Source organism: Triticum dicoccoides, chromosome 1B (assembly GCF_002162155.2).
Source record: "Triticum dicoccoides isolate Atlit2015 ecotype Zavitan chromosome 1B, WEW_v2.0, whole genome shotgun sequence".
Lineage (NCBI taxonomy): Eukaryota > Viridiplantae > Streptophyta > Magnoliopsida > Poales > Poaceae > Triticum > Triticum dicoccoides.
Genome location: NC_041381.1, coordinates 365788506 through 365806288, shown reverse-complemented (window position 1 = coordinate 365806288; position 17783 = coordinate 365788506).

Here is a 17783-nt window from a genome sequence, read left to right as displayed (position 1 = left end):
GGAGCCTCGCAACGATCAGTGCCACTTGGCGCGCTCATAGCCATTCGCCACGTATCGTGCTTTGGGCGCTCCCTCCGGATTTTATTTTTTTTATTTTTACGCACGTGTTTTCGGCTTTTTAAACGATTTTTTCGGTTTTTTTTGACGTTTTAGTTTTTTACCGGTCTTTTCTCGCTTTTCGACCAATTTTTCTTTCAAAAGAATATTTTTTTTGCGCAAAAAAATACATTTTTTTTCGCGAGAGTCATGATTTTGTTTTCGCGAGAGGCCCGGTTGTGCTTTCGCGAGAGGCACGGCCGTGCCTCTTGGAAACGAAAAAAAAACATATTTTCTGTTTTTTTCTTTCTTTCGCGAGAGGCACGGTTTTGCTTCCGCGAGAGACACAGTTGTGCTTTCGCGAGAGGCACGGGCGTGCCTCTTTCGGAAAGAATAAAAAACGCGTTTTATGTTTTTTTCTTTCGCGAGAGGCACGGGCGTGCCTCTTTCGGAAAAGAAAAAAAAACGTGAGGCAAGGTTTTGCTTCCGCCACAGGCACGTTTGTGCTTTCGCGAGAGGCACGGGCGTGCCTCTTTCGGAAAAGAAAAAAAAATGCATTTTCTATTTTTTTTCCTTTCGCGAGAGGCACGATTGTTATTTCGTCAGAAGCACGGGCATGCCTCTTTCGGAAAGGAAAAAAACCCCGTGTTCTCGGTTCGGTTTTTTTGTCGGTTTTTTCGTGAAAAAAAAAGTTCGTCAAAACCTATCAACATGGGATCTAGTTTTGAAGATCTCGACGCGAGGAATCCAATGACGAAAGCAGTTCGAGATTTGAATGCACGATTTAAGAGACAAAACATTTTGAATAAACGGATCTACGAAAAAAAGGAAAACTCTCAGGTTGCGACAAGTGACGCACATGCAGCGCGCCACTTATCGCAACATAGGGGAGCTGGAGTGATCTCCGCAAGGAGTACTCTTTAATTAATGATTTCGGTGATAAATGGCTTACCATCTCTCATCAACGGGATGTGATCGATCGTATGGCCCGCTGAACTGGATGCCTTACCTGACGTTTTCCTTTTTTTGAGAATCCTGACGCTCTAACCGTCGCCTTAACGGCAGGATCGATCGCTTGCTTATCGCCATCCAAGCGTCTGTTCAAAATTAAGACGGAGCCACTGCCCCGATTCCTGACTCACGCAGTCACGTGTGCCTTTCCGCCGTCACATAGTTCTCATCTTTCAGACGGTAGGAAGACACTTACTGCTGCTACGGCCTACGGGGCGTCCAACCTAATTAACCAGCAAAAGCAAGTTGCTGCAACGTGGTACTGCTGCAAGTGCTAACTAACCATCTGATGATTGACTGAACGGCCGTGCGATCTTCAATGGCCCTTTTGACAAACGCTGGTGTAAAAAAGGCAACCTTCAAGCACCATCGAGTACACAGGTTAATTAGTGGCTTAGCTCGTACTGCAAGGGCGGGCAAGGTAACGGCGTCCTCTCCGTGACGCGCAAACTGCCGATTAGTGTGGACAACCCCTCAAAAAATACAAAAATAAAGTGGCCAAGGCATGGCATCGACGAACGATGACGCATGTTGTATGGGCAGTGGGAGCCGGCCGACCGGCACCTGTTAAAGAAAATGAGACCAACCCAAAGGCTAATCCTCATTGGGATTTTTTTATAAAAGAAACTATTAAACGGCCCGCCTGTGGCATGTTTAGCACACTGGTCCATCTGTTTTTAGCCTGTTGGGCTGCATTTTAGGCCTATTGGATTGTAATTTTGGTCATATATATAAAAAAATTCTGGAAAAATAATAATAAAAATAAACGGGTCGTGCTGTGCCAGCCCGCGTGCCCAGCCTCTAGGCCCAGGCATGGCCCATGGCGTGCCGCGTGTCAGGCCTGGTCCGTGCCGTGCCTGGGCCGTGCCGTTCCTATGTGCTACCGGGCCGGCCCATTTGGCTAGCTATAATCATATAAGTAAATGCGCACAATCAAAATCAGAGACTCACAAGAAGATATCACAGCATAACTATAGACATAAATAAAATAATACAAGTTTTATATTACAAGACAGGCGCCTCGATGACTCGAATACATAAGAGTCAGCAGAAGTAACAATATCTGAGTACAGACATAAATAAACAAGTCTGCCTTAGGAAGGCTAGCGAAACAAAGATAATTGGACCGAAAAGGCGCATGCCTCCTGCCTGGGAGCCTCCTAACTACTCCTGATCATCGGCGGTCTCCACGTAATAATAGGCTTCGTCGGGGTAGTAATAGTCGTCGGCGGGATCAGCTGGCTCCTAGACTCCGTCATCTGATCGCATCAATCGGGTAGAGGGGAAAAGAGATAGCAAAGCAACCGCGAGTATTCATCCAAAATACTCGCAAGACTTACATCAGATCTATACTAAGTATGCATCGATAGCAAAGAAATGGGGCTATATCTTTGGACTAGACTGCAGAAATGCGAAAATAGAAGGGAAGGCCTAGCCTATCAAAGAATAGCATCTTGCAGCAACAGAAGAGAGTAGAGTAACATATCATAAGTAATAAGTTTGTTGTAGTATCAATAAGTAATAAGTTTGTTGTAGTATCAACGGCCAGAGATCCTTCCCGACTCCCTGCGAGAAAGCGATCCCGGAGCCATCATATCCATTTAGTGTCTTCTATATCCAGTTCTAGTTGTAATAGATCGGGATACAACTCCGAGCGTCCGTTACCCTAGACACGACTATTCGAATAGATATACTTCCCTGTAGGGGTGCACCAATTTACCCAACATGCTCGACTAACTCCGGCCGGACACACTTTTCTGGGTCATGTCCGGCCTGGGCTGATCGACACACGTATTCCTACATGTTGGGGAACTTGCATTGAAAACAAAAAATTTCTACGCACACGCAAGATCTATGCATGGAGATGTATAGCTACGAGAGGGGAAGAGCATCTTCATACCCTTGAAGATCGCTAAGCGGAAGCGTTTATCAATGCGGTTGATGTAGTCATACACTTTCACGATCCATCCCAATCAAGTACCGAACGTACGACACCTCCGCATTCATCACACGTTCATCTCAATGATGTCCTTGCCTTCTCGATCCAGCAAGAGAGGCAAAGTAGTAGATGAGTTCCAGCAGCACGACAACATGGTGACGGTGGTGGTGAAGAACAATCTTCGCAGGGCTTCGCCAAGCACAACAACAACTATGACGGAGGATAAACTAGAGGGGACGGGGTTGCCGGCACACGGCTTGGTGATTCTTGATGTGTCTCGTGTGCTAGCCCTACCCCTCTATTTATATGTTGAGCCCTGGGGTCAAATCTTGGAGTAAAAGCCTCCTCAAAGTCGGTTTTGCCCGAAAGGCAAGAGTCCTTCTTGGACTCCAGGACCAGACGCCAGGGTCCCCGGCGTCTGGCCCCTGGCCTATGCAAAACTGCCTTTTGCACTTACCAAAAAACCACGTGGGCTTTATCCCTTGGCCCAAATAAAGTGTTCTCGTACCCGAATGTTTCGGCAAACATCCGAAACCCCTTCCGGTGAATTCCGGAACCTTTCCAAAAGCCAAACACTATTATCCCATATATCAATCTTTACCTCCGGACTATTCTGGAGCTCCTCGTCATGTCCATGATCCCATCCGGGACTCCGAACAACATTCGGTCACCAGCATACATAACTCATATAATACTATATCGTCAACGGATGTTAAGCCTGCGGACCCTACGGGTTCGAGAAAGATGTAGACATGACCTAGACGCTTCTCCGATCAATAACCAACAGCGGGACCTGGATGTCGATATTGGTTCCTACATATTCTACGAAGATCTTTATCGGTCGAACCTTTATGACAACATACTTAATTCCCTTTGTTTGTCGGTATGTTACTTGCCCGAGATTCGATCGTTGGTATCTTCATACCTAGTTCAATCTCGTTACCGGCAAGTCTCTTTAGTCGTTTTGTAATATACCATATCGTAACTAACTCCTTAGTCACTTTGCTTGCAAGCTTTTTGTGATGTGTATTACCGAGAGGGCCCAGAGATACCTCTCCGATACACAGAGTGACAAATCCTAATCTCGATCCATGCCAACTCAACAGATACCTTCGAAGATACCTGTAGAGCATCTTTATGATCACCCAATTACATTGTGACGTTTGATATCATACAAGGTATTCCTCCGGTATCCGGGTGTTGCATTATCTCATAGTCGAAGGAATATGTATTTGACATATGCTAAGCTAACGAGTGGGTCTCCATCACATCATTCTCCTAATGATGTGATCCCGTTATCAAGTGACAACACATGTCTATGGTTAGGAAACCTTAACCATCTTTGATCAACGAGCTAGTCTTAGTAGAGGCTTACTAGGGACACGATATTTCTTTATGTATCCACACATGTATTTAAGTTTCCGATCAATAAAATTCTAGCATGAATAACAAACCTTTATCATGAATAAGGACATATAATAATAACAAATTTATTATTGCCTCTATGTCATATTTCCATCAGTCTCCCTCTTACATTAGAGTCAATAATCTAGATTACATTGTAATGAATCTAACACCCATGGAGTCTTGGTGTTGATCATGTTTTGCTCGCGGAAGAGGCTTAGTCAACGGGCATGCTGTTGGAGATATGCCCTAGAGGCAATCATGTATGATGATATTTCCTATGTGTTTATGAATAAAGATAGTCCTTGGACATTATCAATGATGTGTATCAGCAAGTACGTGACTTGTTTGTGGGAATATGCATTGTATGATGACTGTCCTAAAAGGTCCCTAGTCGAAAGGGCTGTGTGGACGCGCAGCCGACTAGACTAGCATATGACACGGTCGATGGCTTGGTCTCACTAGCCATGGAGCATTCGATGCTAACCAGATAATATGGACTTGGAAAGGTCTGGTCGGATTCGACGTAGTCGGATCCGAGTCGAGATAAGGTTCGAGTCGGACAGACCCAACTATGAGACGCATCGATATGTCATCTGTGAGTCTCTAGTACAACATACGTTCTATTTCCTAAGACCTGAGCTGACACATGTATTCGGGATGGTGACAGACTTGTTTTGGGCCGACCAAACGCTACTCCGTGACTGGGTAGTTACAAAGGTAGGTTTTGGGTTTATCCAGTCCCATGCCGCGAGACATGGTCGAGCAAGATGGGATTTGCCCCTCCGATAAGGAGAGATATACTCTGGGGCCCTCGAGTGATCCGACAAGGATAAGCATGGCCATGCGACAAGGATTATGAGATAATCCGGTTTGTGGTCGGTATCACTGGAACGAGAAAGAGGTCGGGCTAGCACAAGGATGACAATCTCGCCTTGAGCCCGACAACATATATCGTGTGGCAAAGGGAACATAAGTGTGTCACGTTGTACAGGTTCGCCTAACCAGCTTCATAGTCTGCTTGGTGGTCGGCACGCCTTGCTAGAGGCCGCTACCAACCGTGCAGGTCGGAGGTGATCCGAACTGCGACCAAGCTGACTTGAACCTAAGGGGTCGCGCGCTTAAGGGAAGGAACCTACGAGGTTGGTTCGTAGGACACTGGTCGGATGCGATCCGAACTGGACTAGGAACGTGACCGAGTAGACCTTGGGCTTTAGGGTCCGTACGAGGCCCAAGTGTTGAGCCCGCGACGGACGCATATATAAGGTGGAGGTACGGCACACTCATTCGGTTGATCACTTCGGTGCTGCGACTAGGGTTTGCATGCGCTGTGAATAGCCACCTGCACTCGCCGCCGACTGTGTGATCGGACCTAGCAGTTTGCCGCATGGTGTTCCTCCTGCACGCGCGGATACCGTTAGAGGTGGTGCACCTGCACCGCTCCGGCGAACTTGTACGTGGGATCGGACGACCGGCTGTTCGAGGGAGATTGGACGAGGAGGAGACGATCCACACGAACGCGCTGCCCCAACTCTTCTTCCGCTGCACGACACTGTGCGTCTAGTGGTAATGAACTATGATCCATCTCCCATAGCATGTTCCTGGATGTTTTGCGTAGGAATTTTAATTTGCAGTCGACGCACCCTACCGTAGATCCCAACACCTGCTACATTCAAATCCGTATGCACTACAAAGAAACCACTTCCATGATGATACGTGTTTGCCATAGAAGGTCACGTTTTCTGTCATGCATGTACATCCATGAAGATTGTATGATAGAATCAAGGTAGTCATACCTGTGCTGTTGTAGAAGTGTTCCATGACAATACCAAAATTATCATCATCCATGACGATAAATCGCGCGTCATGGATGTGTTTTCGTCAAGGGTAACTGACACGTGGCATCCACCATAACGGGTCGCCGTTAAGCTATTGGGTTCCGGTTTGGATCCGATAACCCATTAACAACCCTGACTAGTGGGGAATTTCCATGTGTAAAATTCTCATTCATCGGAGTATCCACGTGTTAGCTCAGTGGTGGGATAGATGTCATCTAGTGAATGGACCGGACACGCCTATGATACACCGACACATGGCATGACTCAACAGTGGCCCATTCAGGTCAAATGGCTGACCCGTTTGACTTAGTCAAAAGGTAGCGGAACGGCCCACGGAAGGCCTGTTGACGGCCTGCTTGTATATAACCCATTTACAGCTGGCTAACTCACGACCCGTTATAGCCTATCCAAATTAGGCCCAGTAGCGCCATATGGGCCATCCAATATGATTCTAGCCCGTTGTAACTTCCGACCCATGTATGGCCCATGACGTCTTTCAGCCCATATGAGGCCCTTTGTAAATCTTGGCTCATAAACGACATGTGGTGAAACTGGCCATAATGAACAGTACATCGCTTTATACCCATTAATGGCCCATTATTCCATTGGGCTGTTTTAGCATGTGTTGTCTTTTGGCCTTCCAAGGGGCCATTTATTATTGGGCTCATTTCCGGCATTCGATTACATATGGTCCATTACTGGCATGTTCTGCTTGTGGGCCAAATTCAGCCCATGGTTAAAGTCGGCCCATCTATGGCCCTTTAATCCGTTGGACCGTTTTCATAGCGTCATGAAGTATGGCCCATTAACGACCCGTTATGACTATCGTTGGAATTAAGCCTGTTGTACACATGGGCCTATTAATGGCTCATTATGGTTGCCCCATAAATAGACGATTCCCATTATAGCCCATTTACGACCCATATTGCGTTCCATTAATTGTCCACGAAAGTACGGCCCATGTTTGGCCAATCAATCATACGACCCGTAGAAGTCCCATTGAATCTATGACCCATAGAAGGCCCATGGATCATACGGAACTTAGCCACTACAGCAGGTAGCAGTACCATGGTTACAACGGTCCGTATGTTTCCCATGGTTATTGTGGCCTAGTTCTAAATAAAAAGGTTACCACGGAAAAAGAACTACATCGACTACCAGCAAAAAAATAAACAAGACAATAATGAAATAAATAATTAAGCAACTTACGCTAGGCAATTACGGCTATTACAAATATTACATCCACTAGGCATCAAAGTTCGCCACCAGTGCAAATATAGTGAACAAAGCATCATATTACATACAACCGTGCATCTAAATTGGCCACCAGTGAAAATAAATGCGACAGCAAAACAAGTCCAGAACTGAAACCACTTCAGAAGAGCACAAGAAATGATATCCTAGATACCCACCATGCTGGCAAGAAGCTTAGCAAGCTTATTAGTTTTCTCTTGTTTGGCGCTAAAATCGTCCAGTGCTTCTTGTTGCACCAGAAAGTATGCATCTGAATTATGCAGGGACTTCCTCAGTCCTTCGGCTTCTTTCCGCAACACAACTGACTGATGCCTTTCAGCTTGTAGCTGAGACTGAAGAAGCCGAAGTGATTCAGGCAGCGAGTTCGAAGAGCTTGTGCCAGCGGTAGTGGCCAGTAACTCGAACACTACATCAACACAGGACTTTGGGGTAGTCTCACTGTCTACAAGATAGTTTTTATCACCTTTCTTGGAGACCAACAGGGTTGTCTCACTATCTTGAACCTTATCTACATTACTTTCTCTACCATTGCATAATGGGGTGCTCTTCTCCAATATTTTGTTCGCATTCTACAAGAGAAATAAGCAGACACATCATAGGTTTAGCATGTAGTATATAAAACTCATTTTGGTAAACTGGTTCATTAGTAAGGTGGACATGATAACAACATGAAACAAGCATATATCTATGTACTATGGTCACTTTATTGTCCATCGTTCTAGTTTATGTTGCCAAATCAAGATAGAGACACAGTTCAAATCATATATTTTTAAGACACAATAGCATAGACAGAATATAAGTGTGGAAACTACACAACACTAGCAACACTTGTAATGTGCATGACATGAGAACATAATTGTTTATACAACTGAAACCAAAATTAGCATAGAGCAAGAAGTTAGAACAACAATCCAGTTAAAGAAATAGGTTTAAAACATGCCTGTTGCGCCATTGGGGTTTCAATTGGATCCTTCAAATTTGAAGTTAGTTGGTATGAGAAAATACAGTGATGCAAGAGCAAAGGAGTATGGACCATAGCTACGGAATCTGACCTGAGAACAGTCGCTCTTCTGCTTTAAACATGGAGTTTGGGTTCGTGATACGTCTCCGTCGTATCTATAATTTTTTATTGTTCCATGCCAATATTATACAACTTTCATATACTTTTGGCAACTTTTTATACTATTTTTGGGACTAACATATTGATCCAGTGCCCAGTGCCAGTTCCTGTTTGTTGCATGTTTTTTGTTTCGCAGAAAATCCATATAAAACGGAGTCCAAACGGGATAAAAACGAACAAAGATTTTTTTTGGAATATTCATGAATTTTGGGAAGAAGAATCAACGCGAGACGATGCTCGAGGGTCCCACGAGGCAGGGGTCGTGCCCCAGGGGGTGGGCGCGCCCCTGACCCTCATGGACATCCCGTAAGGCGGTTGTTGCCCTTCTTTCGCCGCAAGAAATCTAATATCCAGAAACAAATCGTGTTGAAGGTTTCAGTCCAATCAGAGTTATGGATCTCCGGGAATATAAGATACAGTGAAAGGGCAAAATTAGAACGCAGAAACAGAGAGAGACAGAGAGACAGATCCAATCTCGGAGGGGCTCTCGCCCCTCCCACGCCATGAAGACCATGGACCAGAGGGGAAACCCTTCTCCCATCTAGGGAGAAGGTCAAGGAAGAAGGAGAAGAAGGGGGGCTCTCTCCCCCTCTCTCCCGGTGGCGCCGGAATGCTGCCGGGGCCATCATCATCACCGTGATCTACACCAACACCTCCGTCATCTTCACCAACATCTCCATCACCTTCCCCCATCTATATTCAGCGGTCCACTCTCCCGCAACCCGCTGTACCCTCTACTTGAACATGGTGCTTTATGCTTCATATTATTATCCAATGATGTGTTGCCATCCTATGATGTCTGAGTAGATTTTCATTGTCATATCGGTAATTGGTGAATTGCTATGATTGGTTTAATTTGCTTGTGGTTATGTTGCTGTCCTTTGGTGCCCATCATATGAGCGCGCTGATGGATCACACCATAGGGTTAGTTGTATGTTGATAGGACTATGTATTGGAGGGCTAGAGTGACAAAAGCTTCAACCTAACATAGAAATTGATGCATACGGGATTGAAGGGGGACCAATATGTCTTAATGCTATGGTTGGGTTTTACCTTAGTGAACGTTAGTAGTTGCAGATGCTTGCTAATAGTTCCAATCATAGGTGCATAGAATTCCAAGTCAGGGATGACATGCTAGCAGTGGCCTCTCCCACGTAAAACTTGCTATCAGTCTAGTAAAGTAGTCAATTGCTTAGGGACAATTTCACAACTCCTACTGAGGGAGTCCCGGACTAGGGGGTGTCCGGATAGCCGAACTATCATCATCGGCCGGACTCCAAGACTATGAAGATAGAAGATTGAAGACTTCGTCCCATGTCCGGATGGGACTTTCCTTGGCGTGGAAGGCAAGCTTGGCCATACGGATATGTTGATCTCCTACCTTTGTAACCGACTTTGTGTAACCCTAGCCCTCTCCGGTGTCTATATAAACCGGATGGCTGTAGTCCATAGGACGAACAACAATCATACCATAGGCTAGCTTCTAGGGTTTAGCCTCCTTGATCTCGTGGTAGATCTACTCTTATAACCCACATCATCAATATTAATCAAGCAGGACGTAGGGTTTTACCTCCATCAAGAGGGCCCGAACCTGGGTAAAAACATCGTGTCCCTCGTCTCCTGTTACCATCCGCCTAGACGCACATATCGGGACCCCCTACCCGAGATCCGCCGGTTTTGACACCGACATTGGTGCTTTCATTGAGAGTTCCTCTGTGCCGTCGCGATCAGGAAGGATGCCTTTTCCCGTCTTTAAAGACGGCACCATCGTCAAGAGAGCTGTGGCCGCCGGCCAAACTGTCCGGCTAGGTGGTTTTCTTATGACTGCCTGTTCGGCCACCGCTCCGACGATGACCTCTCAGGTCATCAAAAGCGATCTTCACGTCAGCTCGGAATTCACCGAGCAGTTAGATCCGATTGAGATCTCCTCTGTAAACGAGCTCTTGGATCACATTGCCGCCCTGGGAGTCGCTACAGACTACGATCAGATTGGGCTTAAAACCGATCTGAGAGAGATTAACTCTCCTCAGGCTACCCACCACGTTCTCGTGGTAGAGGAACAATGCGGCAACCCTTCTTCTACGTTGAAAACCAACTATGTCCGGATTCCCGATCCCTCCAAGCCGGATTCTCGCGGAGGGACGGACGCTAATCAAATACTGAACTTAGAGTCAGGCATCGGACTAGATTCGTTGGAAAGCATCCAGCAAGTCAAGCTTCCAAATCCGGAAACCTCTCGGCCTTTGAGCCTCAGATCGGGCGGGGTTCCGAACTTGATTCCACCCGCCCACCCAAACATAAGCGATCTATCTCGAATACGGCAGGAGCCCGATGAAACAGTACATCATTACCGGGCCAGATTCCTCCTGGTTATGAACAGGATAAAGGACTGCTGCGAAGAAAGCGCGATTTCAATTTTCTGCAACAATTGCACGGACAAGGGAATCATGAACGCCATAAGTCGTCGCAAAGTTACACGCTTCGTCGACCTAGCGACCATCGTACAAAAATACTGTGCGGTGGAGAGTGCCAGGAACACCGAAACTAGGTTTTGGGACAGTCCGACCTTGACTACAACCCTAGTCCGAAGTAAAAGGGTGCGCCATACTCAAGCACCTGGGTTAAAAACCAAAAAGCAAAAAACCCCTAAAGGGCATGGAACCGTACTGGAGGGCTGGCTCAACGGACCCTGCAAAATCCACAGTACAGAGGGCGCCACTCCAACACACAGCCTTCGAGCATGTTGGATACTACGGCAAGTGGCCAAAAGTGGCGAAGGCTTTTTAGCCCCGGGCAAACAGCCCAGCAGTACCGGTACGGTATTAATAGTCTTCGAGACTTTCGCATCAAATAACATGCGAAAATGAACAATCCGCGGCCTCGCCGAAGTCTACCAAGTAGCAACAGCAAATCCATGGAGTGACACGGCTATCACCTTCAACGCCAGCGACGAACCTAAATTCCGAACAGCTAGAGCACCAGCCGCACTGGTCCTCAGTCCGATAGTGGACGGCTTTCGCCTTACCAAGGTACTCATAGATGGCGGCAGCGGATTAAACCTCATCTACGAGGAAACCCTTCAAAAAATGGATATTGACTGGAGCCGCATCGAGCGAAGTAGCACAACCTTCAGAGGGATAATCCCTAGTCGAGAAGTACGCTGCACAGGAAAAATCACACTAGATGTAGTGTTTGGCTCACCGGACAATTACAGGTCCGAGGAGGTCACGTTCCAAGTGGCCCCATTCGGCAGCGGATATCACGCTTTGTTAGGGCGAGAGGCATTCACAATCTTCCAAGCTATACCCCACTACGGGTACATGAAGCTCAAAATGCCCGGACCCAATGGGATAACCACTCTTGCCAGTGATCCAGATACAGCACTCCGCGCTGAAAATAAGATAGCCGCACTGGCCCTAGAGGCATTGTCCGAAGCCCTAACGGCAGAGGAACTAACTGCGCCGCGCTCCACGGTGGATAGGGACGATGTGATCCTCGATAAGAGGTCCAAGTCCACCTCTTTTAAACCAGCAGACGAAATAGTCAAATTTTAGGTCCATCCAACGGACCCCACAAAGACGGCCTCCATTGGGGCACAATTAAGTCCTGATGTCGAAGCCGCACTACGAGAATTCCTTCGGGAAAATTGGGACATTTTTGCCTGGCACCCTTCAGACATGCCAGGAATCCCACGCAGGCTGGCAGAGCACAGCCTAAACATCCTAAAAGGATTCAAGCCGGTCAAACAAGCTCTTCGGCGATTTTCCGAACCTAAAAGACAGGCAATGGGAGAGGAGCTAGCCAAACTCTTAGAAGCCGGATTCATCAGAGATATAAAACATCCGGACTGGCTAGCCAATCTAGTAATGGTACCAAAAAAGGACAAATCCTGGCGCCTCTGCGTCGATTTTAAAGACCTTAACAAGGCCTGTCCAAAGGACCCTTTTCCCCTCCCTCGCATCGACCAAATCATCGATGCTACCGCAGGGCACGATTCATTGTGCTTCCTCGACACATACTCCGGATACCATCAAATCAAGATGGCGGAAAAAGACCAGGCTGCAACAACATTCATTACTCCATACGGGCCATTCTGCTTCAACACAATGCCCTTCGGACTCAAAAACGCTGGCGCAACATATCAGCGCATGATTCAAACATGTCTGGCTACCCAGATAGGCAAAACAGTAGAGGCATACGTAGACGATGTGGTCGTCAAGACCAAACACGTCGAAACTCTAGTAGAAGACTTGAGGGTGACATTCAACAACCTCCGAGCATATGACATTAAGCTCAATCCGAAAAAATGCATTCTCGGCATACCAGATGGAAAGCTCTTGGGCTTCATCGTATCCGGTAGAGGAATTGAAGCAAACCCGGCCAAAATCCGAGCTCTGTCACAATTGGATATTCCAAAGGACCTCAAGCAAATACAAAAACTAACCGGATGCGTAGCGGCCTTAAGTCGCTTCATCTCCCGTTTGGGAGAAAAGGCTCTGCCCCTCTACCGCCTCCTCCGGCGCACCGAACATTTCGAATGGAAGGATGCTGCCACAGCCGGACTCGAAGAAATAAAGGCCATACTGGCAACAAATCCGGTCCTAGCCGTGCCCAACCTGGGCGAACCTATGTTATTATATATCGCAGCAACACATCAAGTTGTCAGCGCGGTACTCGTTGTCGAGCGAGAGACAGAAGGGCACATATTCCCTCTTCAAAAACCAGTGTACTACATATCCACTGTTCTAACGCCATGCAAGTCCCGGTACCCACATTATCAAAAGATAGCGTATGCGGTGTTCATGGCATCCCGGAAGCTGCGACACTACTTTCAAGAGTGTTCCATAACGGTGGTCTCCGAAGTACCTCTCAACGATATTATAAACAATCGCGACGCAACGGGCAGGATTGCAAAATGGGCTATTGAGCTCTTACCATTTGACATAACCTATAAACCACGGCGAGCTATAAAGTCGCAGGTTCTGGCTGACTTCGTCGCCGAATGGACCGAAGCCGAACTCCCTAAAGAGTACGGCGCATACTCCAATTGGATCATGCATTTCGACGGATCCAAAATGTTGGCTGGCTTGGGGGCTGGCGTCGTCCTGACGTCCCCAACTGGAGACGCAATCCAATACGTACTTCAAATAATGTACACAGACTCCAACAATGCAGCCGAATACGAGGCCCTTCTGCATGGCCTCCGGATGGCAATCTCCATGGGCATTCAATGCCTAGAGGTGCGCGGGGATTCAAACCTCGCAATATCCCAAGTAAATGGAGACTTTGACGCCAAAGATCCAAAAATGGCAGCTTACCGCAACGTCGTCCTAAAAATGTCAGCTCGGTTCGAAGGACTCGAATTCCACCATGTAGCCCGGGATAATAACCAGGCAGCAGACGTGTTAGCGCGCATCGGCGCGAAACGAGATGCCGTCCCTCCAAACATCTTCCTGGAATGGCTCTTTAAGCCATCCGTGTTATGGGAAGAGGAGTCCGGAAATAACAATTTGGAGCCAGCTGCATCACCTAACTCAGACCATTCTGACACAATTGGCGGCTCAGCCAATGAAATGACACCTTCAGCTCACGAAATAATGGCAGTAATTGCCCCGTGGACAGAACCATTCCTAGCCTACTTAATTCGGCAGGAACTTCCCGAAGACCAAAATGAGGCCCGCTGCATATTTCGGCGATCTAAAGCCTACAAGGTCCATGAGGGCGAACTTTATAAGAAAAGCACAACCGGAGTCCTTCAAAGGTGTATCTCCGAAGAGGAGGGGCGGAATCTCCTGGCTGAAATTCACGCCGGACTCGGCGGGCACCACGCTGCAGCCCGGGCCCTTGTAGGCAAGGCCTTCCGTACAGGATTTTATTGGCCGACAGCCCGGGCAGATGCTCAGGACTTAGTCCAACGATGCGTTGGTTGCCAGCTCTTTGCTAATCAGAGCCACATGCCACCCACCACCCTCAAAACTATTCCCATTACCTGGCCGTTCGCGGTCTGGGGGCTTGACATGGTTGGACCCCTTAAAGGGGGAACCCACAAGCACAAATACTTATTGGTCATGGTGGACAAATTCACCAAATGGATTGAGGCCAAGCCGGTTAAAATGGCAGAATCCGGACCGGTGATAGACTTCATATCCGGGGTAGTACACCATTTTGGCATCCCCCACAACATCATCACTGATAATGGCACGAACTTCACGGCCGACGAGGTTAAACTCTGGTGCAAAAACATGGGCATCAAGCTCGATTACGCTTCAGTCTATCACCCCCAAACTAACGGTCAAGTCGAGCGAGCAAATGGTCTAATCATGAGCGGCATCAAACCCAGACTAGTGCGGTCCCTCAAGGAATCTAACACGCACTGGGTAGAGGAGCTCGACTCCGTACTCTGGGGACTGCAGACCACGCCAAACCGAACTACTGGATTCACACCATTTTTCATGGTATACAGCGCAGAGGCAGTTCTGCCCTGCGATATAATTCATGACTCACCTCGTGTGCGCATGTACGAAGAAAGAGAAGCCAAGTTGGACCGGCAGGACAGTTTGGACGCCTTAGAGGAGGAGCGGGACGTGGCAAAGGCTCGTTCCGCATTTTATCAGCAGCAGGCTCGAAGATATCAAAGCAGAGAAGTACGGGCCAAAACTTACAATGTCGGCGAACTTGTTCTACGCCTGCCGGACAAGAAAAAGGACAAACTTAAGCCCAAGTGGGAAGGTGCCTTCATCATCGACCAAGTCCTGGCCGGCGGAGCATACCGTCTACGTAAAGCATCTGACAACCGACTCGAGCCGAACCCATGGAACGCAACCTGTCTCCAAAGATTCTACGCCTAAACACCGGACTCAGAGTTCGTCTCACTCCCCCGTCCACCTTTTTATATTTTTTACTGTCTCTTGTCCCCCTCTTTCTTCGCACCTTTTTTTTCAATACCTTTTATAGGCTGATTTGCGCTTTATTCGCACACACGTGATGTGCTCCTAGCACTCATTATACCTGGGGGCTTCTTTACCAGAAGCTTATTCATATGGGCTTCACGCCCAATACATGTGTCATACTTCCACATGTACCTTTTATTCACCATTATATGCATCGATATGACTTAAGTTTTGGCCAAGCTGGGTTGCCTGGCTCCTGTGCTTACCCCTACGTTCCCGATTGTTCGGCTAGGAGGTAAAGGGAGCACCTCTGCGATTGTTACTGCCGGGTCAGCCGGATGTGTACCTCAGACTGGGTGAAGCCGAAAGCTAGCGTTCTTAAGAGAATATTCGGTCGGTGACTTGAAAGATGATTTATTACTTACTTATTTATTTATCTGCCCCCAGATGCTTTTTCTGCTATTTTTGCAGTCCGGCATTGCACCTTAGGGCATGCCTCCCAGGGAAAGGAACCCTTAACGGAACTATTCTCCCTGGAAGATGTTTCTTACTAACCATGTAATATAACATAACTAGTTGGGCACTTGTCTGATAAAGCAATTATGACCCCGACGCCTTGTCTCCATGCATGCCCCGGTTCTTTTATAACCGTAAGGGTATTCAGACACACTCCGGACTGTTGGGTCCCGAGGTTGAAGCGAAACAGTCCGCAAAGACAAACGATCTACAATCCGGCTAGAAGGCATCTTACATGTCATTTCAAATTACATCGTCAAACCGACTGATTGTACTCCTCCTCAATCCCATCTAACAGGCTGTCTAATTTACAGTCCTGTTGGGAATATTTCGCGGCCAGTTCTACTTGGCCGTACATCAAGCTCACAGGGATCTCCTTCCCATCAGGCCCCGCAGGTCCGACCTCGGCCATGTGGTTTGGGTCAGCCTTCGGGTATCGCGTCTTCACCATGGCCCTGGCCTCCCTGGTGCCCTGACGGCAGGCCGATATCTTCCACAAACGGAGGCGTCGCCGTGCTCGCTGAAGCTTCTTAGCAAGCTCACCAAGGCCCTCGGGTAGGGAGACGGATGGCCATAAAGCCTGAACGACGCCACTCATCGCCTGTCGAACATGTTCGAACAATTGCACCAGCTCGGGAAGTTGGTCACCCATTGACCCAGGCATTTCCTCTGCAGGGCGACCTGTGAGCACACCTAAAGACATATTTCTGTCAATCGACTTCCTCGCCGAATTCTTCTTTTCAAAGGGATTTGCTCAAGCACTTACTATAAATGCCGCGACGAAGCCGCTGATTCTCCTTCACGGAGCCAGACAGCTGGGCCCGAACACCCTTCAGCTCTTCTCCTAGTTGGGTGTGGGCATCTTGGAGCTTGTTTCTCTCCTGCTGCACCTTCATAAGCACCCTCTTGCCGGCCTTTAGCTGACGCAGTAGCTGTTGCTTGTCCGGATCTAGTCCGGCGCCCTCTGCAATATTATTGTCAGATTCACGCCGCACTTTGTTGATTAATTATCTTTTCAAAGTATGTCTTACCAGCGGGGGTCTCTGTGGCTCCCCCTGTGGCGGCCAGTGCGGCCTCAAGTTGGGCCTTGCACTCTTGGAGCTCCTGGGACAAATGGGTATTCTTCTCCGTAAGATCCTGCATAAAAATTGATCCTTAAATCAGTTATTTTAACTACTTTAAGTCTCGGGGGCTACTGGCATATATAACTATTAAAATTACTTACACGTATGTCTTTCACATACTGCTCCATGGCTCTGGTTAACCCATCTTGAGCGGCACGGAGGTGCGCATTTCCCGCATTAAAGGCATTTAACGCCTCCGGGGAGAAACACGCGTCACGAAGAACTGTCCGGCGACGCCTGTGATTCATGGCGCTCTCCACCTCAGACCGGGTGGCGGACAGCATGTCGGCATCCTTCGTCGGAGGAGCGTCCGACTCATGCCTTGTATTCGCCTCCCCTCCCGGGCCATGCGTTGGAGCATGGCTGGCGGAGGCTTGATTGGCAACCTCTCCGGACACTGTCCGGCAAGCGCTCTTTCTGGAAAAGTTATGAGCATTAATATACCTCCTGGGAATCCTTCCCTTAAAAATAGCGGTGCTCCGTACCATTGCGGCGACGTTTCAGTTCGCGTCGCACTCCTCTTCCGCCTACTAGGCTGGACTGACCCTTGTTGGCCGGCCACCGCGGGTTCGGCTTCCCGCCTTAAAGGCACCTCCTGCGATGCACCATCAGTATGGGATGGTCAGAATTGAGCACGGATTAAATAATGGT